Consider the following 22,870-nt stretch of genomic DNA (forward strand, 5'->3'; position numbering starts at 1 on the left):
GTGAAAGTTTATTTCTGGGATCTCAATTCTATTCCATTGGTCTATGTGTCTGTCCTTATGCTGCTGCCATATTGTTTTGATTACTGTACTTTATAGTAAGTTTTGAAATTGGGAAGTATGAGACTACAACTTTGCTCTTCTTTTTCAAGATTGTTTTAGGTATTCTGGGTCCCTTGATTGAAATTCCATATGAATTTTAGAATTTATTTTTTCATTGCTTCAAAAACGCCATTGGGATTTTGATAGGGGATTCATTGCAATGAATCTGTGTACTGCTTTGGGTAACACTGTCATTTTAACAGTATTAAGCCTTCCAATCCAAGAACACAAGATGATTTCCATTTACTAAGGTCTTTCATTGCTTTCAGCAACATTTTGTAGTTTTCAGTGTAAAAGTCTTACACTTTCTTGGATAAATTTATTCCTAAATACTTTATTCTTTTTGATGCTGTTGTAAATGGAATTGTTTTCTTAATTTCCTTTTCAGATTGTTCATTGCCAGTGTCTTTTTCACTTTGGAAGGATAATTTCACCAGATGCGGAATTCTAGGTGAGTGGGTTGTTTTTTCTTTCATCACATTAAATATTTTACTCCACTCTCTTCTTGCTTGTGTGATTTCTGAGGAGAAGTCTGATGTAAACCTTATCCTTATTCCTTTATAGGTAGGGTGTTTTTCTTCTCTGACTTCTTTCAAGATTTTCTCTTTTTCTTTGGTTTTCTGTAGTTTGTATTTGATATGCCCAGGTGTACACTTTTTGGTGTTTATCTTGCATCATGTTCTCTGAGCCTCCTGGATCTGTGGTTTGCTGTCTGTCATTAATTTTGGAAATTCTTATCCATTATTATTTCAAATATTTCTTCTGCTTCTCTCTTTCCTTCTCCTCTGGTATTCTCATTACATGGATGTTAAATCTTCAGTAATTGTCCCACAATTCCTGGATATTCTCTTTGCTTCTTTTCTTTTCTTTTCTTTCATTCTTTTTTCTCTTTGCACTTCAATTTGTTTGCACTTCAAGCTCACTGAGTCTTTCCTTAGTTATATGCAGTTCACTGATGAGCCCTCAAAGGCACTCATTTCTGTACAGCGTTTTTGATTTCTAGCATTTCCTTCTGAATCTTCCTTGGAGTTTCCATCTCTGCTTACATTACCCATCTGTTCCTGCATGTTGTTCACTTTTTCCATTGGCGCTATTACTATATTAATCATAGTTAAAAAAATCCCCATTTGATAATTTCAGATCTCTGCCATATTGGAGTCTGGTTCTCATGCTTGCTTTGTTTCTTCAGACAGCAGTTTTTTAATGCCTTTTGTATGTCTCATTATTTTTGGTGAAAGTCAGGCGTATGTATTGGGTAATAGGAACTGAGGTAAATAGGCCTTTAGTGTAAAGTTTTATGTTTATCTGGCAAGGAGTTGTGCTGTGTTTAATCTTTGCTGCAGCTGGAGGTATCAAAGCTTCCATTTCCCCTGATGTCTTTGTTTTTCTCTCCTCTACTGCCTTTGGATTTCCCCTGAAACTCTCTCTTAGGTAGATGCTGTGTTTCAGCTCTTAGTTATAACCACTCTGATTCTCCTGGAGCCCTGCTGATGTGTAGCAAGGTATTGGGGAGGAGAAGCATTCTATAATCTTACAATTAAGTGGGCTGGCGTCCTTGGGCTGTGACCTTTAGAAGAGTCCCTCAGCCTTCTCCCCATCCCCTCATGTGAGACAGGAAGACCAGCGGGGGCTCGATTCACCCAGTTGTCCTCTCCCCAGGTCACACTGTCTCCAACAAGAAAGTTTCTCCTGAGAGCTGGTTCTTGGGCAAAGAAGGGAAAGCTCTGAGTATATTTCAAAATACCTCCTCCCTTGCCTGTCCCCTCCCACTGCCACAGACACCGGAGGTCTTCCTGCAAGATTCACCATGAGAACATGCTCAGGCTCCTGTAGGTAAAACGCACAGAAGACCCGCCCCCAGTGGTTTTTAAATCTTAAGCTAGTCCACACCCAGGCTCCAGAGATTCTCCATTACCCTCTAAATGAGCCTGCCAGCTGCTGCTGGAGCAGAGGCTTCCCAGCCAGTGAGCCGGGAGTCTCTGCATTCACTTCTCTCTGGTTTTCTGGTGATGGTTGGCCCTCTGGCCTCAATCTTCTGGTCATTCTAAGAAAAGTTGTTGATTTTTTTCAGCTTTTTTCTTGTTGTGAGGATGGGAGTGATGGCTGCAAGCTATTTATACATCAAAGTAAAAGCAGAATTTGTGAATCTAGATAAGTTTTTTTTTTCTGTAACTGTCTTCTTGTTGTGTTACTTCCTTTCATTCCCTTTCATTGCATATTTTTTCTTTCTCCCTCATTATCAGTCCTTCTAGTTTTTCAAATTTTTATTTTATATGATCCTAGAATTTTGTTTACTTATTCCTTTAGCTGTCTAGTACCTACTTTTTATTTGGTGCATATATTATTTCTAAACTTTTCCCAGATTTTTTTTACTTTCATAAGTTGTTGGTAAGTTACTGAATGAATAGATTTGGATCTTTATTTGTTTATTTTCAAGTGTTGGGTTTTAAAAAGAAAACCTTTACTGTTTTTGTAAAATCATAGAGCCTTGTTATAAAATTTCTACAATATATAACTGTACAAAGAAGAAAGTAAACATATACACACACATATAAACATATTCGGACATACTTAAAATCCCACCACCAAGGAGTAATTATCATGAACATTTGGTGAACATCATTTAGCCATATTTCCAATGCATATATACAGAGAGACAGATTACGAAAGCAAATTTGAGATAAAGAGAATCCCACTATACATGCTTTTTTAAAAATATAAAGTATTGAGGTTATTTTTAGATAAAATATTTTACTACAATAATTTTGTTTCTAAAAGATCTTTCTAAAATATATGAAAACAGTGAAATAGTGCTATCCAGTTTCATGATCAAATTTATCTACCAAAACATTTATAAAATTTGCTCTCTGGAAATATCCCTTCTACCTTCCACTATCAGCTATGCCTCAGCTTCTCTGTCCGTCTCTCACAGACAGAGGACACTCTGAACTTTTAAGAATATGAGACAAAGAAGTCGCAAAGCTAAAATTACAAATCTTGTGAAAGAATCAAGACAATGTTGTTGATGAAAATGACACGGTAGCCTCACAGGTAAAGCTATCACTGATTGAAGATCTGGTAGATTTAGACCAGGTAGTGATTTCAGAGGAGAAAAGGACAAGGATGATGGCCAGGAAGGAGCTTCAAAAGAGAAAGGTTTAGAGGTGGAAGGATTAAGAGAAGCTCTTGGGAACACATTGAAGAATGTCTTGAATCATCTGTGACAAGAGACTCTGCTTTAAAAGGCGAAGTTGAAGTGAAGGGATGTTGCAGTGCAGTTTTTAGATCTGGCACTATTTATTCATATTATGACCCATCCATTTGGCTTCTGGTTATACATCTGTCACAGCTTGTAATGATGTCTACAGTTCTCTACTCCCTTCATGTTGTGGAAATAAAGAAAGACCGGCCAAGAACACACAGGCTGTTGATTCAGGGCTTGCTATCGCAAGGGAGTCGGCCACCAGCACTTGTTTTCAGCAGAGCCTTGGAGGCAGGCAGGGGAGTGGGGGGCTGCACAGTGAAAAAGGGGAAGGCTCAGGTGTGCCCTGCTGGAGGCTGTCGGCACAGGGAAGCTGGAGGTGGGCTAAACAGAAGTGGGACATCTTATACGACTGGCTGGTGGCAACTTAGCTCTTCTGCTTTGCCCTGAGTTGACAGTAGGGGTGAAACACACGGAAGCTGGCATGGACCAATCCTGACTGCCTGGCCGATGGCTGCAGTAGGCTGTGGTCTGGCTTCCTGGGCTGGTTGCTGCAGAGACTGTGGGTCAGCGTTCTGTTGTCACGTACGGTCTGGCTGTTGTCCATTTGTATACTTAGTCCCTCCATGTTTCCATGCCGTGTCAGTTGCCTGTTGTCACAATAATGCCCTATTACAGCCCCTCTCCACCCCAGACTCAGGGGGTTGCAAACCATAAGATTCATCTGACTTATGCGTGAGCCTACCTGTTGGCGATTTTGGCTGGGCTTAGCTGGAGGCTATTCTCGCCTCATCTGGGATGACTTCTCACACGAACAGCCAACTCCCTAAGGAAGAAACCAAAAAGAGCTATCATTCAAATGGCATTGGCAGGCCGTCGGCGGACCTGGGCTAGCTGGGGCAGCTGGGGTCACTCAGTCGCGCCCCACAAGCTTTGCATTTCCAGGCTGGCTGGCCAAGTGCAAGGGGGCCACTCTGGCCTTTGTTGGCACGTGTGTTACTATACTGACAGTCAACGCAAGTCACAGGGCGAAGCCCAAATCAGAGGGGCGGCACCGCAAAGGACCGGAGAGCGTCTGGGTACAGGAAGAAGGGGCAGGTCCAGCTGGCGTGCGAGCTCTTGGCCTGTGACTTTGTGTTTGTTCACCCCTCGCGCCTGGGCGTGGCCACATCGCGTGCTTTGTCTGGACAACTGAAGTTGTCAGGTATGAGAAGACAACTTCATTGACATATGAAACATATCATCACTACGTTTTAAGTGAGATCTTAGCTCATGGGTCCAGAATTTATTAACTCATCCAGACACTGTTTAAAATGAGGCCATTAAACTACTTTTATGCAGTTGCCTATGTATTTTTTTCACAGCTCAAAGGTAAGTTGGAAGTAAATGTGTGAAAATTTTGTGTCATACGTGTCATTCATATGGTATTTATTTTCACTGTTACTGAAATCCTCTAGAAGTTTCCATATGAAGTATCCATTTTTTTTTTTTTTAATTGCACTCAGTTTCTTAGCTCTGAGCCTTTAGGTAGCAACAGTCTTTTACATAGGTTGTACTTTCCATTCATATTAAATCCTATTATAATAACTGTCACTATCTCTTTATTACCCTTAAAATGATTCATAAAGAAAGTGAGTTTGGAGTATATTTAAGTACAGCAGGTGTGTGAATTTTGTAAGAAATCATCACGTTTTGTGTACACAGCAATGCATGAAGTTGAATACTGAAAGGCTCCAGCTGCCTCAGTTGTGACGGTGTCGAATAGGAAATAAACACCGCACTGGAACAAATGTCACGTTAAGAACTTTTACGAAGCTTAAACTTCTTTAACAGAAAAAGAGGTAGTTTTATGTAAGTAGGAACACAAAAAGAAACTGCTAAATGAAAGATAACACATGAAATATTAGTCCTCTTTTTCTCAAGCTGTTCTATTACGTTATACTTCTCTCAGTGGCTTGGTTTGGGATATTCTCATGTATATTTTAATTGAAGTTTGTTTCTGTGTTATTCTCGGCATAACTACTTTATGTGGCCACATCTTTAAATATATGTTTGATTTGTTTATTCATTAAACTCATATTTATTAAATGTCTATTCTATGAAAGTATGATGCCAAGAACTCTACAGACGTTACAGTTAAGTCAGTTCAGAGCCCTCCCTGCCCTCAAGGAGACTTTAGTTTCGAAGGAGGAGAAGAACGAGTGTGTGAAGAACTGAAGTTAAGGTAAAAAGAGCTTCCCTCCACTCGTGGAGAAGCGTGGGTAAGCTGGGGGTGAGGTGGGGGGAGAGACGGCCCTCTGGCTTTGGGGTGACAGGCTGGAATCAGAGAAGCCTTGCGGGAGAAGGTGGACCATGAGAGCCCAAGAGATCTGGGCACGAGGCGCAGAGCAAGTGTCCTGGAAGGAGCCACACAGGTGAGCAGGTGGGGAAGCTGTGTTCGGGGCCAGGTGACAGCAGGTTTGGCTGCGGAAGGAGGGGAGAGGGGACAGGTTTGCAGAGAGCCGGTGGGAAGTGGGAAGGACCAGGGGTGCTGAGTGAGGGCAGGACTCATCGGGACTGTGCTGTGAGGAGCCTGACCTGGCAGGAGTCTAGCCGAGAGAGGAGAGTCTGGGCCAGAAGAGCTTTCCGGGAGGGGTGGAGCAGCATTAGGGATGCGGGCGGGCAGGAGGGCGGGCAGGAGGGCGGGCAGGGGGGGCGGGCAGGGGGGGGCGGGCAAGGGGGCGGGCAGGGGGTGGCCGGTGGTCGGGCAGGGGCGCGGTCAGGGTGCCCCGGAACTCGGGGACCAGGTGCTCGGAGGCCGCAGGAGACAGTGTTCTGTGCACGGAGCCAGCACTTACCTACGTGGCCTCAAACAATCACAACTCATCAAAAATATAGCACAGGGAGATCAGCTCGGTGCTTTGTGACCACCTAGAGGGGTGGGATAGGGAGGGTGGGAGGGAGGGGGATGCAAGAGGAAAGAGATATGGGAACATACGTATATGTATAACTGATTCACTTTGTTATAAAGCAGAAACTAACACACCATTGTAAAGCAATTATACTCCAATAAAGATGTTAAAAAAATAGTTTCAGTGGCCTCAAACAATCACAACTCATTAAAAATAGTTTCAATGTGGCAAAGAAGAAAGCTTTAGGTTCCTAATTGAGACTTTTTTTTCCCTGCAGGAATTTCCATAATAACTTAAAAAAAAGATGTCGACAGCCATGAAACTAAGCATCACTAAGGCCTTCCCGTGAGTACAGGTAGCCTTCGCTGGAGCTTTTGCTGTCACTTCTGGTGTTGCCGTAGCTCAGTGCTTCTTGCCCATTTTGTCACCTCTGGTCTCACAGAGGAAGGCCCACGGCTTTCATTCAGCAGTCTGCAATTTCCCTATTTTTGTTCTGTGACTATCAGTTGTTGCCCAAATTGCGTCACCTAATTTTTCTGGGTCGTTATGTGGGGGGAAGGGATTAGTCAGATTTTGAAATGTTAGCTCAGTTTTGAATTGACTGATTTTCAGGTTCTGGCAGGACATCTGAATCCAAAAATATACTAAAAAAATGAAAACCAGCAGTCTCATGGAATTGAACATAGTTTTGCTTGTTTTTCTTATTTGCGGTGTTCCCAGCACACAGCTCTGCAGCCCACCCCCAACAATAGGAGACACCCAGCGAACGTTTGTGGAATTCATCCTTTTCTGTGTTGGAATACCCATATGATTTAAACCCTCCAACCCTCCGTTAGGGATAAAAAAGGAGGACTTTTTTTCTTTGATTCCGGAAGGGTTTTGAAGTAAAAGGTCAGTGTGTCAGTTCTTAAACCATTATAGTTGCTATGTTTATTAGGATAAACTGTTCTTAACACAGTGCAATAAAGCTTGGGTTTTAGAAGTAAAAAGACAGGTTCAAATCCAGGCTCTGTCTCTTACTAGGTGTGTGTGTGATCTTGGGCAAGATCTAGCCAAGCTGCCCAAGATCTTCTTTGTGCCTTAGTTTCCTCACCTGGAAAATGGGAGTAATAATATCTGCCTCCGGGGATTTTTGTAGGATTAAGTTAGGTAGTATACGTAAATTAAATTAGGTGATTTTGTAGGATTAAGTGAGGAAATACATGTAAAGCACTTACCCGGTGCCTAGTAGGTAGCATGTGCTTGGAAACGGTTGGCGTTTTTGCTATTAGTAGTGGTTACAGGTGGTGTAATGTACAACCAGGCAAAGCTGGTGTTTCTGTCCCGATGAATTTGATGGCCGGTCCTTATCAAAGCGTCCCTTGTGGTAAAAGTCCACGCGGGAGAGAGCTAGGCTGTGTAGTGTTGCCGACGTATGGAAGTCTTGCTTCTATACCGTCTGGTTGGGCACAGATACACTACAAATTATTTTTCAACTATGAAAATAGAGGCAAATTAACTTGTTTTATTTGAACTTATGCTACTTCGTTTAAACTTTACAACTGGGTTTCAGACAACAGCAGATTGAAATCACAGTTCTCTGAACAATGGAAATTTCAGTGCTTGTAGTATGTGAGTTTTATTTATGTCTTTTCCTTATTATTTAAAGCTCTTCGCGCTTGGAGAATGTAGTAGAGTTCTATCATTTCAGACCTCAGAATTAGCATTGAAAACATGGGATTCTTTACCTGGATTGATGAAAGTAATTTATTGTTTGCTGGGTCAAACACAGCATGCTATTTGTCACACTGTGGTTTGTGTATCTTTCTAGAAGCTTTCAACTTTGATCTGAGTCAAAGTACACTCAGTAGCACAGATGACAGTTAAAAAAAACTCCAGTGATGTGCATTGTCACTCATAGAAACTCTAAATCAACAAGTACAGAGACGCAGAGTGAAAAACCCAAGTCCTTTAAAGAGGCTTGTACGTTCTTGTGAGAGAGCAGACCTGGGTCTTTCTCGGGCGAGACAAAGGTGTGGGACAGTTTATTAGTTCAAGGCTGAGCTCCCTGGGTGCCATCTGAAGGCGCCTCTTCAAGGACAGATCTGGCCCTTGCCGGTATTTTAGGTAAACACTCGCATTTAAAAGACCTTGCACCGCAGGGCTCCCCGCACATAAAAGCGGCTTTCTTAAACTGTCATCAGAGCGGATTTTAGAACGTGCTTTTAATACTTACAAGGTTGATGTTTGCCTTTTAAAAATGCTATTTGAGATAGCTTTTTATTTAACTTTCCCCTCGGCGTGGCTTTTACCTGATTGGCGGCAGCATTAAGGAAACTCGCCTTGTTGTGAGACTAGACAAAGATTTAGGGAAATGTTGCGCATGTGACCTTTTGAAAGTCAAGGCTTTAAAAAAAAATCCTTGTTCAAACACCATAAAAACTGGATGGAAAACAAAGGCATATAATCTTCATCTGAACATTTGGTTTCAGATTCTTTTTATTGAGCTTGGGTTGATTATACTGGGAGGTAAATTAATTGTTTTCCGGGATGCTCTGTACTTCCATTTCCTCTCTGGTTTTAACGAGCAATGGCTCAGATCAATAAAAAGGTAAAAGAAAGAGGTTTGGGATGTAGGACATTTGGATGCACTTAACCCTCTCCTACATTAAGATTCTCTTAAAAGAAGTTCAGCTCTGCTGCTCAATCTGCATCTGTAGACTTAATGATTGGTAGGAAATTCAAGCTTGCGTATTACAAATATTATTAATAGCTGCAAAATAATACATGGTATGGGGGTACCAGAGTTTATCCAGGCATACCTTTATTTATCGGCATCCCCTTTGTTTCCTGTTGGAAGCAATAAATTTCCTTTACGTTTCTATTTCTATACCTAGAATATTTTTAAAGTCAAGTATATTGAAGTAAAGAATTCACACCCCTTTTTGACTGTACAGTGCCGTGCATTTTGACAAACACAATCATGTAACCACCACCCAAATCAAGATGGACAACACACCTATCATCACAGAATGTTTCCTTCTGTCCATTTGTCATCAATCCCTTCCCTTTGTCCCCAGCCCCTGGCAGCCACTCATCTACTTTCTGTCCCCCCAGCTTTGCCTACTCCGGAATGTCATATACATGAAATCACGCCGTATGTGACCTTTTGAGTCTGGCTTTCCCCCTTACATAATGCAGTTGAGGTTCGTTCGTGTTGTGACATGCATCCCAAGTTCCTTTTTATTGCTGAGACAGGTACCGATTTGTGGGTGTGTCTCACTTTGTTAATCCATTCACGGGTTAACGGGCATTTGGGTTGATTTCCGTTTCCGGCAACTATGGATAAAGCCACTATAAACGTTCATATACTGGTTTTTGTGTGATCATATGTTTTCATTTTTCTTGGATAGGTATCTAGGAGTGGGGGGTGCCATGTAAGTGTGTTTAACTTCACACGATGCCGTCGGCGTGTTGCTTCGCGTCCTCTTCAGCCCGGGCTGCTGTCAGTTTCCCCTCCTCCTAGTAGCCATCCTCATAATGCAGGTGGTACCACTTCATCGTGGTTTGAATTTCCCCAAATGGAGAACGGTGTTGAGAATCTTTTCGGGTGCTTATTTTCCATCTGCATATTCTCTTTGGTGAAGTGTCTGTTCTTTCGCCCATTAAAAAAAAGAGTTGCCACAGGGAGATCAGTTCCGTGCTCTGTGACCACCTAGAGGGGTGGGATAGGGAGGGTGGGAGGGAGACACAAGAGGGAGGGGATATGGGGATATATGTATACGTATAGCTGATTCACTTTGTTATACAGCAGAAACTAACAGCATTGTGAAGCAATTATACTCCAATAAAGATGTTGGAAAAAAAAAAGGGTTGCTTGAATTCATTGTATTTTCTGGATACAAGTCTTTTGGTGGATAAGTGATTTACAAATATTGCCCCCTAGTCTATAGCGTATCTTTTTGTTTTCTTAACAGTGCCTTTGCAGAGCAAACATTTCTAATTTGGATGAAGTCCAATTCATCAATTTTTATTTCCATGGATTGTGCTTTTGGTGTCATGTCTAAAAAATCTCTACCTAACTCCAGGTCACAAAGACTGCTCCTATGATTTCTTCTAAAAGTTTTATAGATTAACATTTGAAATTTAGATCTGTGATGCATTTTGGGTTTATTTTTATATAAGCTGTGAGGTTTAGATGGTGGTGAATTTTGTTTGTTTGTTTTTGTTTTGCATACAGATGTCCAGTTATTCCAGCAGCATTTGTTGAAAAGACTATCCATTTTCTACTAATTGCCTTTGCCTCTCTTTCAGAGATCAAATGGCCGTATTTGTGCGGGTCTGTTTTTGAACGCTCTGTTCTGTTCCACTGATATGCTTCCTCTATTCCTTTGCCGATACCATACTGTCTTGATTGCTGTACCTTTATAATAATTCTTGAAATCGGTTAGTGGAGGTCCTCCAAGTTTGCTCTTCTTTTCAGTTGTTTGGCTATTTTAGATCCTTGTCTTTCCCTATCAATTTTTGAATCAGCTTGAATGTATACACAGAAGTTCTGCTGGGATTTTTTTTTTTTTTTTTTTTTTTTTTTGCGGTACGCGGGCCTCTCACTGCTGTGGCCTCTCCCATTGCAGAGCACAGGCTCCGGAAGCGCAGGCTCAGCGGCCATGGCTCACGGGCCTAGCCGCTCCGCGGCATGTGGGATCTTCCCGAACCGGGGCACGAACCCGTGTCCCCTGAATCGGCAGGCGGACTCTCAACCACTGCGCCACCAGGGAAGCCCTTTGCTGGGATTTTTAAAAAATTTATTTACTTTTGGTTTATTTTGGCCGCATTGGGTCTTTGTTGCTGTGCGCAGGCTTTCTCTAGTTGCAGCGAGCGGGGTCTACTGTTCGACACGGTGCACGGGCTTCTCATTGCGGTGGCTTCTCTTGTTGTGGAGCACGGGCTCTAAGTGCGCAGGCTCAGTAGTTGTGGCGCATGGGCTTAGCTGCTCCGCGGCGTGTGGGATCTTCCCGGACCAGGGCTCAGAACCCATGTGCCCTGCATTGGCAGGTGGATTCTTAACCACTGCGCCACCAGGGAAGCCCTGCTGGGATTTTGATTGGAATTGCATTAAACCTGTAGGTTGATTGGAGAGTCTTCCAATCCATGAACACTGTTATGTCTCCCCCCACCCCCACACTTTTTTTTTCTTTTGCGGTACGCGGGCCTCTCACTGCTGTGGCCTCTCCCGTTGCGGAGCACAGGCTCCGGATGCGCAGGCTCAGAGGCCATGGCTCACGGGCCCAGCCGCTCCGCGGCATGTGGGATCTTCCCGGACCGGGGCACGAACCCGTGTCCCCTGCATCGGCAGGCGGACTCTCAACCACTGTGCCACCAGGGAAGCCCTGTCTCCCCTTTTAATTAGATATTCCTTCCTTTCTTTAAACAGGTTTTACAGTTTTCATACCTAAATGTATGATTTTTGGAACTAGTATAAATGTTACTATTTAAAAATGTTTCTAATTCTTCATTGCTTATATACAGAAACATGATTTTTGTGGGTTGACTTTGTATCCTACAAACTTGCTAAGCTCACTTAGTTTTAGAAGCTTGTTTTGTAGAACCTTTGGGATTTCTGTAATCACGGCATCTGAGAACAGGGAAAATTTCTGTATGCGTTTTATTTTTCTTTTTTGCCACATTGAATTGGCTAGGACCTGCAATATGATGTTTATATAATGTTAGTTCTAGGTTTTTGGTTTTTTTTTGGTAGATGCCCCTCATCAGATTAAGGGGTTTCTCTTTATTCCCAGTTTTCTGAGTATTTTGTCATGAGTTGATGTTGAATTTTGTTAAGTGCTTTCCCGCACCAATTCATATGATCATGTGGTTTGTCTTCTTTTGTCTGTTTATATGATGCATTACATCGATTGATTTTTGAATGTTGAAGCAGCCTTGCATTCCTGGAATAATCCCTGCCTCCCCGCCTGACAATGGAGTATTATTCTTTTCTTTGTATTGCTAGATTCAATCTGCTAATATTTTGTGGGGAATTTTTGCATCTATGTTCATGAGGGATATTTTTGTGTGGTTTTCTTGTACTCTGTTTGCCTGGGCTTGGTATTAGATAAGGTAGAGTTTCTTTCTCTTATATATTATATGTGAATATATGTGAAAGTTTAATAAGGTAATATTTGAACCCACACCCTAATGTAGGGACTAGAAGATCACCACTGCCTTGCATGTACCTCTGTCCCTTTTTCATTCTATCTCAGGGATTCTCTTACAGAGGAAACCCACCATTCTGAATTTGGTGTTTATCATTGCCTTGCTTTTGTTTATACAGTTTTATTCTATATGTTTCGTATCCTCAACAATATGTTTACATTTCCCCCCTTATTTTCAGCTCTATACAGATGGTCTCATACTTACTATTATCTTCTAGGACTTTTCTTCATTTAATGTTATGTTTTTTAGATTCACCCACACTGTTGCCTACAGTTGTAGGTCATCTGTTTTTTTTCTTCACTGCTACTGTGCCATGTTTATACCTCAATTTGTTTATTCATTCTCCAGTCAATGGACATTCAGGGTTCTCCTAGCTTATTTTTTATTAGACTTAGGGCTGCTCTAAACATTTCTACACAGGTTCCCTGGTATAGAGAGACAAGAATTTTTCTAGGGTATATTCCTAATAATAAAATTCCTAGGTAAGGTGTGTAAGTGTCCAACTTTGTTAAACAATGTCAAAATGCTTTTGATAGTGATTTCGTAGTGGTTACAATAATGTATATTCCCAAGAGTGGGGTGTAAAGTTCTCTTCAATCCAGTGTCTCTAACATTTGGCATTGTTAAGCTTCTTAAGTCTAGTAAGTGTAACGTGTGACCCCATCATAGTCTTAGTTTGAATTTTCCTGATTACTCAGGTAGAACAACTTTTCGTATGATAACTCTGTTATTTCCTCTTCTGTGAAATCCCTGATCATGTCTTTTTCTATTTACCTAGTGTCATTTACCTTTACCTAGTCTGTTCATATGTAGTACTTTATATATTCTGAATATAGGTCCCTTGTCAGTTAGATGTGTTGCTAATATCCCAGTTCGGGGCTTATTTTTCATTTCCTTTATATTCTTTTTTGACAAAGAGAAGCTCTTAATTTTAATGTAGCCAATTTATCAAGCTTTCTCTTTATAGTTAGTGCTTTTTGTCTTCTGTTTAGGAGAAATTTCTCTACCCTCGGATCATATTCACCTGTACTGCCTTTGATTTACCTGGACCTGAGTTCTGTGTATGATGTAATGTAGAGATCCAGTCTGATATATACACATATTTTTTCACTAAAGACACTTAATTTTCCCAGGACCACTTAATAAATAGCTATCCTTTCTTCAGTGGTATACAGAACTGTCTCTGTTTTATATCAACTTTCCATATATACATGGGTTTAATTCTGTAACTTCTATTCTTTTCCATTGGTTTGTGGTCTATAGCTGTGCCACCACCTTAAATACTCTAGATATATGTGGAGTCATCTGGTACATCTGGTTGGGGCAGAACTCAGCATGATATTGAGTCTTTCTGTGCATAAACAGAGAATCGCTCTGCATTTGTTTTGTAGTTCTTTTTAAATGCCTTTCAACAAAACTTTATAAAATGTCCCCATGCAGGTTTTACCCATCTGATGTCAGACCCATACCTTGTGATTTATAAAGGTTTTTTTGCTATTTGGATGGTATTAAAATTTTTTGATTTTCTTTTCTGTCACTGTCAAGAAATGATATTGATTATTGTATATGGATTGTATGGTAAGCTATTTTGATAAACTCTGTTTTCAGTAATTTGTCTGAATATTCTTTGGGTCTTCTGGACAGTTGTATCATCTGTAAATAATGAAATCCATTCCTTTCCAATTCTCATGCCTTTAATTTCTTTCTTTTCTTACTGTGCAAGCTATACCTCTTGTCCAATGTTGACTGTAAGAGACTGTGGTGTCATTGTCTCATTTGTGATAGTAAAAGAAATGCTTCTAATGTTTCACCACTAAAGTGAACTTTGATGCAGATTTTCGTAGATACTCCTTATCTGGACAAACATTCTCCCTCTATTCCTATTTTGTTAAGGGATTAGTGATCTGTTCCTTGAAAGTTTGATAAAAGTCACTTATAAAACCACTGGAGTATGGCATTCTTTTAGTGGGAAAAGCTGTTGATTTAATTTCATTAATTATTATAGAATGATTTAGGCTTTGCTTTATTTCTTGAGTTAGTTTGTTATATTTTTCAAGGAATTAAAAACTTTGTTCTAAGTTTTCAATTTTATAGGCATAAAGTTGTTCATAACATTATCTTTATAATTCCTGAAGTGTCTCTAGTGATGTCCCTTTTTTCACTCCTGATATTGGCTATTTGTTCATCTTCTCTAAATCCTTGCTCAGGTCAGAAACTTATCAACTTCACTAATTACTTCAAAAAGCAAATTTTGGCCTTTGATCTTTTTTTTTTTTTTTTTTTTTTTGCGGTACGCGGGCCTCTCACTGCTGTGACCTCTCCTGTTGCGGAGCACAGGCTCCGGATGCGCAGGCTCAGCGGCCATGGCTCACGGGCCCAGCCGCTCCGCGGCATGTGGGATCTTCCCAGACCAGGGCACGAACCCGTGTCCCCTGCATCGGCAGGCGGACTCTCAACCACTGCGCCACCAGGGAAGCCCTGATCTTCTTTATTGAATGTTTGTTTTTATCGCATTAATTTCAGCCCTTTATTATTTCTTTCTCTATGTTACCTCATTTATTTTCAGCTTTCTTCTTTTCTAACATATACATTTAAGGCTAAAGATTTTCCACTAATTACTGCTTTAGCTGAAGCCTACAAACTTGATACATAATATTTTCTTCATGATTTTTTTACTGCTACCTTTACCCCTAAGCTACTGAAACCTCTATACATGAATATTCTATATCTTACCTATTATCAGCCTGGGATACAAGGGAAAAGGTAGAATGTGTAATTTGTGTGCACGTGAGTCCTTTGATGGAGCATATGGCACTGATGCAGAGATGTTTTGTGGTTGGAAAGGAAGCTGTTAACTGTCCTGATTTTGCCTGAATGAAGGAGTAAGGTGAGGTATTGAACCCCATGTATCTGGTCGGTGTGTATAATCTTTTTGAAACTGCTGCAGAATTATCTATAAGAAGTATAATGCTAGATACAATCAATTTAACACATATTTATGAAATGTTGTCTATGTCAGGCACCACTTCCTTGAGCATTTTAAATTTTAGGGTACGAGGAGGAAAATATGTAGGCAGATAATGTTAGTAAAGCGTAGTAATGATTATGATAAAGGGATATAACGTGAGTTGTGAGAACCCTGCTCAGTCCGAGGACATGTGCATTTGAGGAGGTCTGACTCAGGAAAGATTTCCTGGGGCGATGCCTGAGCTGAACTTCGAACCTTATTTGGGTCACTGATTCAGAGCGTACAGCACGGTTGGGAGGATGTCACCCGAGCCCTACAGGCTACCATTCCACAAGGCAGCTGCTTCAGAAGAACGGAGAAGGGGGTAGGAGCAGTGAATTTCACGGACAGGAGCCGACTGCCACACGGTATTTGCCATCAGATGAGTTCCCTGGTCAGAAGCAGTGTTACATGGAATATCTGTTGATGAAAAAAGTATTGCCTAATTCCATGGATGGCAATTTTGGCAAAATCATTGTGGGGAGGGAAAGCAAATCTCTGTCTAGAGTATCTGTCTATTCCAGAGAGAAGACAGACCTACCTCTCCCATGATGGAAATGCTATCAGCCCGCTGTCAGGGGTCAACTGGTCTCCCTGGGGTCTGGTACCTCCCGAGGACTCAGTGATGGCCTCTGCTGCTGGCAATGTGGGACTCAGGGTGGCCGCAGCCACAGTAGCCTCTGTGAGTGGACGTCCACGCTGCTGAGCCCAAGAATAACCTCCATTCTTGGTGCTGTAGCCCCTCTGTTCAAGAGTCCATGTGACACAGCCATGGCGACTCGGAGAGAGGCTGTCGGACATTCACGAAGCCCATCCAGTCCTTCTCTGATGAAGCTGCCGTTTGCTAAGCCTTCCCACGAGACACAGATACACTCACACTCTGTGTCCATTGGAGACGTCTCTCCACGTGTTTCCTCACACCTTGTTGTCACCTTTCCAAGTGTATTCCTTCCACATCTTTGACCATCCAGCCAAATGGATAGCCACTGCTCGGGAAAGCTCTGGCCATATTTCCTTCCGGGCAGAATGAACAACGAGATGCTTTACCTGAAGTTCTGCCTGCTAGGAGGATTTCCCTTAACCACTTCAGAGCAGCCTGTATGGGGCTGTAGGGCTCCAGCTGCCCAGTTTTGGGTGGTACCAGCCTATCGTACACGACCATTCACACAAGAGGCCTGAGCTTTTCATTCCTAACTCAGCTGGTCACTGGACACTCTTCCCGAGGCCTCGGGTGTGGGATGAGATGCTGCAGCGCAGGTGCCGGGGGAGCTCAGCCACTTGCTCATGCAGCATACTTGTGCTCTCAGAATCTGCGTGGGTCTGATCTAGCGTTTGTCTCTTCATCTTGATGATGGAGAGCTGCTATACAGGCCCGATTTTATGACAACATCCAGTTCATGACGAAGAGGAAGAAAAAGAAAGGAGAAATGGAGAAAGGTAGAATTAAGAAGCTTGAAGGTTTTTCTTTACTATATCTTAATCAGACATTTGAGGATCCTATCGATAAGTTAAAACCAACAGATGATCTTGAAAGCAAGCAATACACTATGTTTCCTGTCATTGAGTCCTGAAGATTTTACCTCAGATTTAAAAATCTCATCTATCCCTTGCCTTCCAACTTTCTCTCTTGTCTTTACCAGGACCACTGCTGTGCAAAAAAGGTCAGTTCCTCTTTAAAGCAGTCGGACGATCTATCTAAAACGCAGACTTGGCCATGACACTCCCCACATGAAGGATTTAATGGCTCTGCATATCATTCAGTAAATACCCATGCCAAGTGCCTGCCAGGTGCCGGTGCTGTGCGGGGCAGTGGGCTGCAGGATGCCCGGGATGATGACGGAGGTCCCTGCCATGTGCAGCTCACAGTTCAGTGCAAGGTGGGGTGGGGCCCACTCAAGAGATAGGTAAGCCGATCGCCGTGCCCAGGGCCCACGCCAGACCTATGAAGAAGTAGCTGGTGTAAACTGGGAGGAGAAATCTCTGACATCCTGCTTCCTGACTCCAGCTTGTTTAAATCTCATCAGTGGCCTCGATGTAGAATTACAGTTACCAGAGGGGAAGGATGGGAGGAGGGATAGTTAGGGAGTTTGAGATTGGCAGTGTGTATTGGGTTGGCCAAAATGTTCGTTCTTTTCTTCCCATAAGATGGCTCTGGTAGCACTTCGTTGTCTTTAACGTCATTCAAAACAATTTTGTTAGATTATACGTGACAGCTGTCATATCAGCGTGCATTTAAAAAAGACTTATCAAAATTAGTGAATTTTTGTGTAGCCATGTTAATACTGAAGATGAAGAAAAAAAGCAACATTTTCAGCATATCACACTTTATTATTTCAAGAAAGGTAAAAACGCAATTGAAATGCAAAAAAAGATTTGTGCAGTGTATGGAGAAGGTGCTGTGACTGATCGAACGTGTCAAAAGTGGTCTGCAAAGTATCGTGCTGGGGATTTCTCCCTGGATGATGCTCCACAGCCTGGTAGACCAGCTGAAGTTGACAGCGATCAAATCGAGACATTAATTGAGAACAATCAACGTTATACCACACGGGAGATAGCCGACATACTCAAAATATTCAAATTAAGCGCTGAAAATCATTTGTACCAGCTGGGTTGTGTCCATCGCTTTGATGTTTGGGTTCCACATAAGAGAAAAAAACTTTCTTGACTGTATTTCCACATGTGATTCTCTACTGAAATGTAACAAAAACATTCCATTGTTAAAACAAGTTGTGACGGGTGATGCAAAGTGGATACTGTACAATAATGTGGAACAGAAGAGATCCTGGGGCAAGCGAAATGAACCACCACCAACCACACCAAGGGCCGGTCTTCGTCCAAAGGTGATGTTGTGTATATGGTGGGACTGGAAGGGAGTCCTCTGTTATGAGCTCCTTCCAAACAATCAGTTCCAACAAGTACTGCTCCCATTAGACCAACTGAAAGCAGCACTTGACGAAAAGCAGCCAGAATTAGTCAACAATAAATGCATAATCTTCCAGCAGGATGATGCAAGACCGCGTGTTTCTTTGATGACCAGGCAAAAGCTGTTGCAGCTTGGCTGGGAAGCTCTGATTCATCCGCCGTGTTCAGCAGACACTGCACCTTCAGATTTCCACTTAGAAACTTCTCTTAATGGAAAAAATTTCAATTCCCTGGAAGACTGTAGAAGGAACCTCGAACAGTTCTCTGCTCAAAAAGATAAAAAGTTTTGGGAAGATGGAATGAAGTTGCCTGAAAAACGGCAGAAGGTGGTGGAACAAAAGGGTGAATACGTTGTTCAATAAAGTTCTTGGTGAAAATGTAAAATGTGTCTTTTATTTTACTTAAAAACCAAAGGCACTTTTTGGCCAACCCAATACATGTCTATGGCTCCCAGTTAACGCTGGATGAGAACAATGACAGCAAATCACACGTGGTCTAGGTGCTGGCCACTCTTTTAAGTTCAGGTTCAGCATAAAGACACACACGCCTGCACTGGCTGCCCTTCGTTGATCCCGCGCCCTGACAGCGTGATGCTGGGTGCGTGGGAGCCGTTTGTCAGGCTGCTTCAAAGGCACAATTGGCCACATACAGCACAGAGGTTACGAGCCTCGCAGACAGGCAGCGGTGGTGCCGCAGCTCTTGCGTTGCTTCTTTTTAGGCTGAGCTCCAGCTGTAATGCTGTCAGAGCGAAGTCCCGTTCTTTCCTTACACCCGATTCTGGCAGGTCCTCTCTGTGAAGGTGCTGCCAGTCTTGGGTGTCTGTCCTAAAACGCCTTTGTAAGTCAGGTTTTGTTTTTCTGGGAACTTGTAATACAAACTATTAAGTTACATTTGAATTCTAGGGTTAGTTAAGAGAGCTCATTTAACTAATATTGTGGCAAAAATATTGAACATTTGCAATAAACCGGATAAAATACTCTGATCACGCCAGCGGCGAAACCACTGAATAAGCAACAGGCTCTTCTTTTCTGTGAACCTGAATCCCCGGCTCCTTCACCACCCGGCAGCCTTGGACGTGGTCGGCTGCGGCCCTGTCTCTGGACCCACCTCCGCTGCTCTGCTCCCCGCCTCGCTGGGCTCCTGGGCAGCGCTGCTAACTCCGAAAAGGCTGGGCTGCTCAGGTTCTGCCTTTCCGCCTCACGCCCTCTGACCCCTGCAGGGCAGGACCCCAGGTTGGGCCTCCACTCGGTCCCACCCGGGCCTCCACGCCCACCTACCAACGTGCATCCACCTTTGCCTCCGCACCCGCTGCCGGCGCCATGCTGTTCTGCGGGGGACGCGGGGCGAGCGCTGACCTCGTGGAAGCTGAGGTCGACCCGCCCCACCCCCGCTCCTGCCCCCAGCCTTCCTGTTCGAACTTTTGGAGGAACCTTTTGAAAATGCAAGTGTCATCTTGTCATGTTTGTGATTACACTCGTTGCCCTCAGGATGAAGGGCCAGGCCTGCTCTCAAGCCACCTGCCCAGGGCCCCTCCTGCTTTCTTGCGCTCTCGGACGTGGTCGTCCCGGCCCTCAGCACCTTGAACGCTGCAAAGTCCTGTCCAGGGCAGGTCCCTGCACGCACTGTTCTCTTTCCTCCGCCAGCCTGGCCGAGCATCAGTCACATGTCGCTTCCCCGGGACAGTCCTTCATCCCTCCAGGGTGGCCGCACCCCGGTAGTGGTCGTCAGCGGCACCCGGGGGACGCCGAGTTGAAGACTCGGGTGTCGTGCGCCCGCTGGCGCCCCAGCCCCGCACTGGTGTGCGGGTGCGCCGCGCACACCTGCACACACCTGCGCCCCACATCTGCCTGTGCTCGGCGCACGAGGAGCTCCCAGCGTTTGCTCAGAGTGGGTTAATCCTGGGTTGCTCTAGGGCTCTAAAGACAAGGTGCAAGTGTGAGGCAGACGTTCGCTCCGAGTTCAAATGATTACCTGTGACTGCTAACGGGTAGGTTAAACGAGGGGAGATTACACCCGTGTGCGGGCCTCCTCCCGGGCCACCAGCCACAAGCCACCCGGAACCGCGGAAAAAAGCGGAACCGGCGACTTCACCGCCGCAGCCGCGGACGTGTGGGGACGTGTGGGACGTGACGTGACGTGGCGTGACGTGCGTGGCGTGACGTGGCGTGGCCTGACTGCGTGACGTGGCGTGGCGTGACGTGCGTGACGTCTGCGGGCAGAGGCGGAGGCGGGGGCGTGGGCTTGGGGCCGGTCCCTGCAGTGCAAGGCGCCGTTCGTCTGTCGCCTGCCGGGTTCACGAGGCTGATTTCAGCCCCCCTCCTCGGTCTCCTCTTTGCTAAACGTCTCCGTCGTTCTCCGTGGCTGGTCCAAGTCCTCCTTCGAGTGACTTTCTCCTCCAAACGTTTTCGGAAGTCACCGCATATGACCGTTCATTTAGGATGTATTGTACTTTGAAAAATAACCTTAGTTTCAGAGGTCAGTATTTCGAATTGATCCTCACAGCCTTCTGCTTCCTTAAGTCCATCCGGCGGAGAAGAAGACGGTCCCTCAGGTGAGATGAATGACATCAGTGACAAACACGACAGGTGTTATTTGGCGTTTCCCAAGAGCGGCCCTCGGGGGCGGGGGCGGCGGGGGCGGGAGGCGGCTGTGGCGGGGGGGGGGGGGCGGCCGAGGGGCCTCTGGGAAGCCCTCCCCTCTCCCCTCCCCCGCCGCCCACACCGGGGGCTGGTTTGGGCTCAGGCTCTGCTTCTCCACTCGTGAGGGTGGCAGGGGCGGGGTGGCGTGGGGGACACTCTTGGGATGACATGTCATTGCAGATAATGGAGCTCAGATTATAGTCACGTACACGCACGAGTAGTTGGCCAACAGGCAGCTCTGGTGGCTCCACAAAGTAGTCTGACCTCAGTATCCTTCTGTGTTTGCGCTTTGCCGGAGGGATTTACATTCTCAAGGTCACGATCATTGGCTAGAACAGCGTCTGAAGCTCCAGACGTCGTAGTAAAACCTACAGAGGAAGGAAAGGAAGAAGGAAAAAGGAGACCCCTTTCCAGCTGCGTGAGGCCCCTCAGAGCTCGTCCCATCATGCACCTTCGGCCAGAATGTAGTCCCTAGTTTCCAGGGAGGGTGGAAGATGCAGTCCTTCGTTCCTGGGAGCAGAGTGCCCAGCAGAAATCAGGCTCTGTTAGCAGAGGAGATGATGGGCCGTGGGAGGGCGACCTGCTCTCCTAGCCACAGGCACCGTGATTGGACCTGCCTTTTTTGTGTCGCGATGATCAGATCAAGGCTGCGGTTCCACAGTTGAAGGTGGCGGTGGGGAGGATGAGGGTAGAAGCAGCTGTGGCGTTTCACTGCCTTCAAGTCATCTGTTCCCAAGCAGCTTAGGAAACAAGGCATCTTCCCGTCCAACCCAATTTACACGGTTGTACACTGAGGGTGGGGGCCAACGGCCAAGGACACGTGAAGTTCCACGTGGCCCAGTCACTCTTTCCCATATTCACCACCTCAGGTCCTCGTGGGGACTGATGGTGGTGGTGAGGGCCAGACTTGGTGTCCCTGGGTACCCTGCCCAAGGGTCATCACATCATTCCCCATTGTCCCTTTATTTTCAGTAATTGAGAAAAACCTCCTCTTGCTGTGTGGACCAGGTAGATCAGAGACCAGCCTTCTGCTATTGATTTCAATTGGAGACACTAGCTCCTCCTGGTTTTTGCAAGTACTTTTGCTCAATAATTGGGTGCATAAAAAGACTGGAAACCTTGGAAAGGGTGAATTAACTTTTTAATAGACAGGCTCCTTTTTTTGCCCATTTTGAATTGGGGTTTTTGTTTGTTTTTGTTGTTGAGTTTTAGGGATTCTTTGTGTATTCTGGATATCAGTCCTTCATGAGACATATGATTTGCAAGTATTTTCTCCCGTCCCGTGGGCTGCTTTTCAACCCTGCTAGCAGTCTCCTCTGAGACACAGGAGTTACGTGTTACCTTGAAGATTTAAACACGTAGGAGCCTTTCTTGGAAATGAAGTTCGTTTGTAAAGTAGGATTTCCTCCCGGCTTCGTGATGCGCTCACAAATGAAGCTCAGACGCATAGACCCTGTAAGCCACAAATTAGCAATGATGGTGGGTAACACTGGGGAAATATTACTCACTACGCAGTGAAAAACACCAGCAAAATTTACTTCCATCTTCAGTAATAAGGATAATGTTGGCATAGATTTATTTTTCTTAATGTTTCCTGGTTTAATGGTGCCATTGTACTCTGGAATCTAGTTAAAATGAGTCACCCCTTCAGAGACCAAGGGAACTCGTCTTTGCTCTGCAATGTCCCTTTCACCACTTCCTGGTGGGGTCAGTTGGGGATTCACTCCAAACAGGAGTTCTGCAGAGTCATGGGACAATTTGAGTCTATAACAGAGCTTCATCTTTTAATTACAGAAATGTTAAAGAAATAGTTGCTCAGGTAACAAAGATTGGCATTTCAGCTGCTATTTTCTGGAGCTATTAACTCAGAGACACCATTACTTAAATGTAATTTTTATTATTACAATTAAAGACTGAT

The sequence above is a fragment of the Grampus griseus genome (genome assembly GCF_964374135.1).
Source record: "Grampus griseus genome assembly, chromosome: 9".
Classification (NCBI taxonomy): domain Eukaryota; kingdom Metazoa; phylum Chordata; class Mammalia; order Artiodactyla; family Delphinidae; genus Grampus; species Grampus griseus.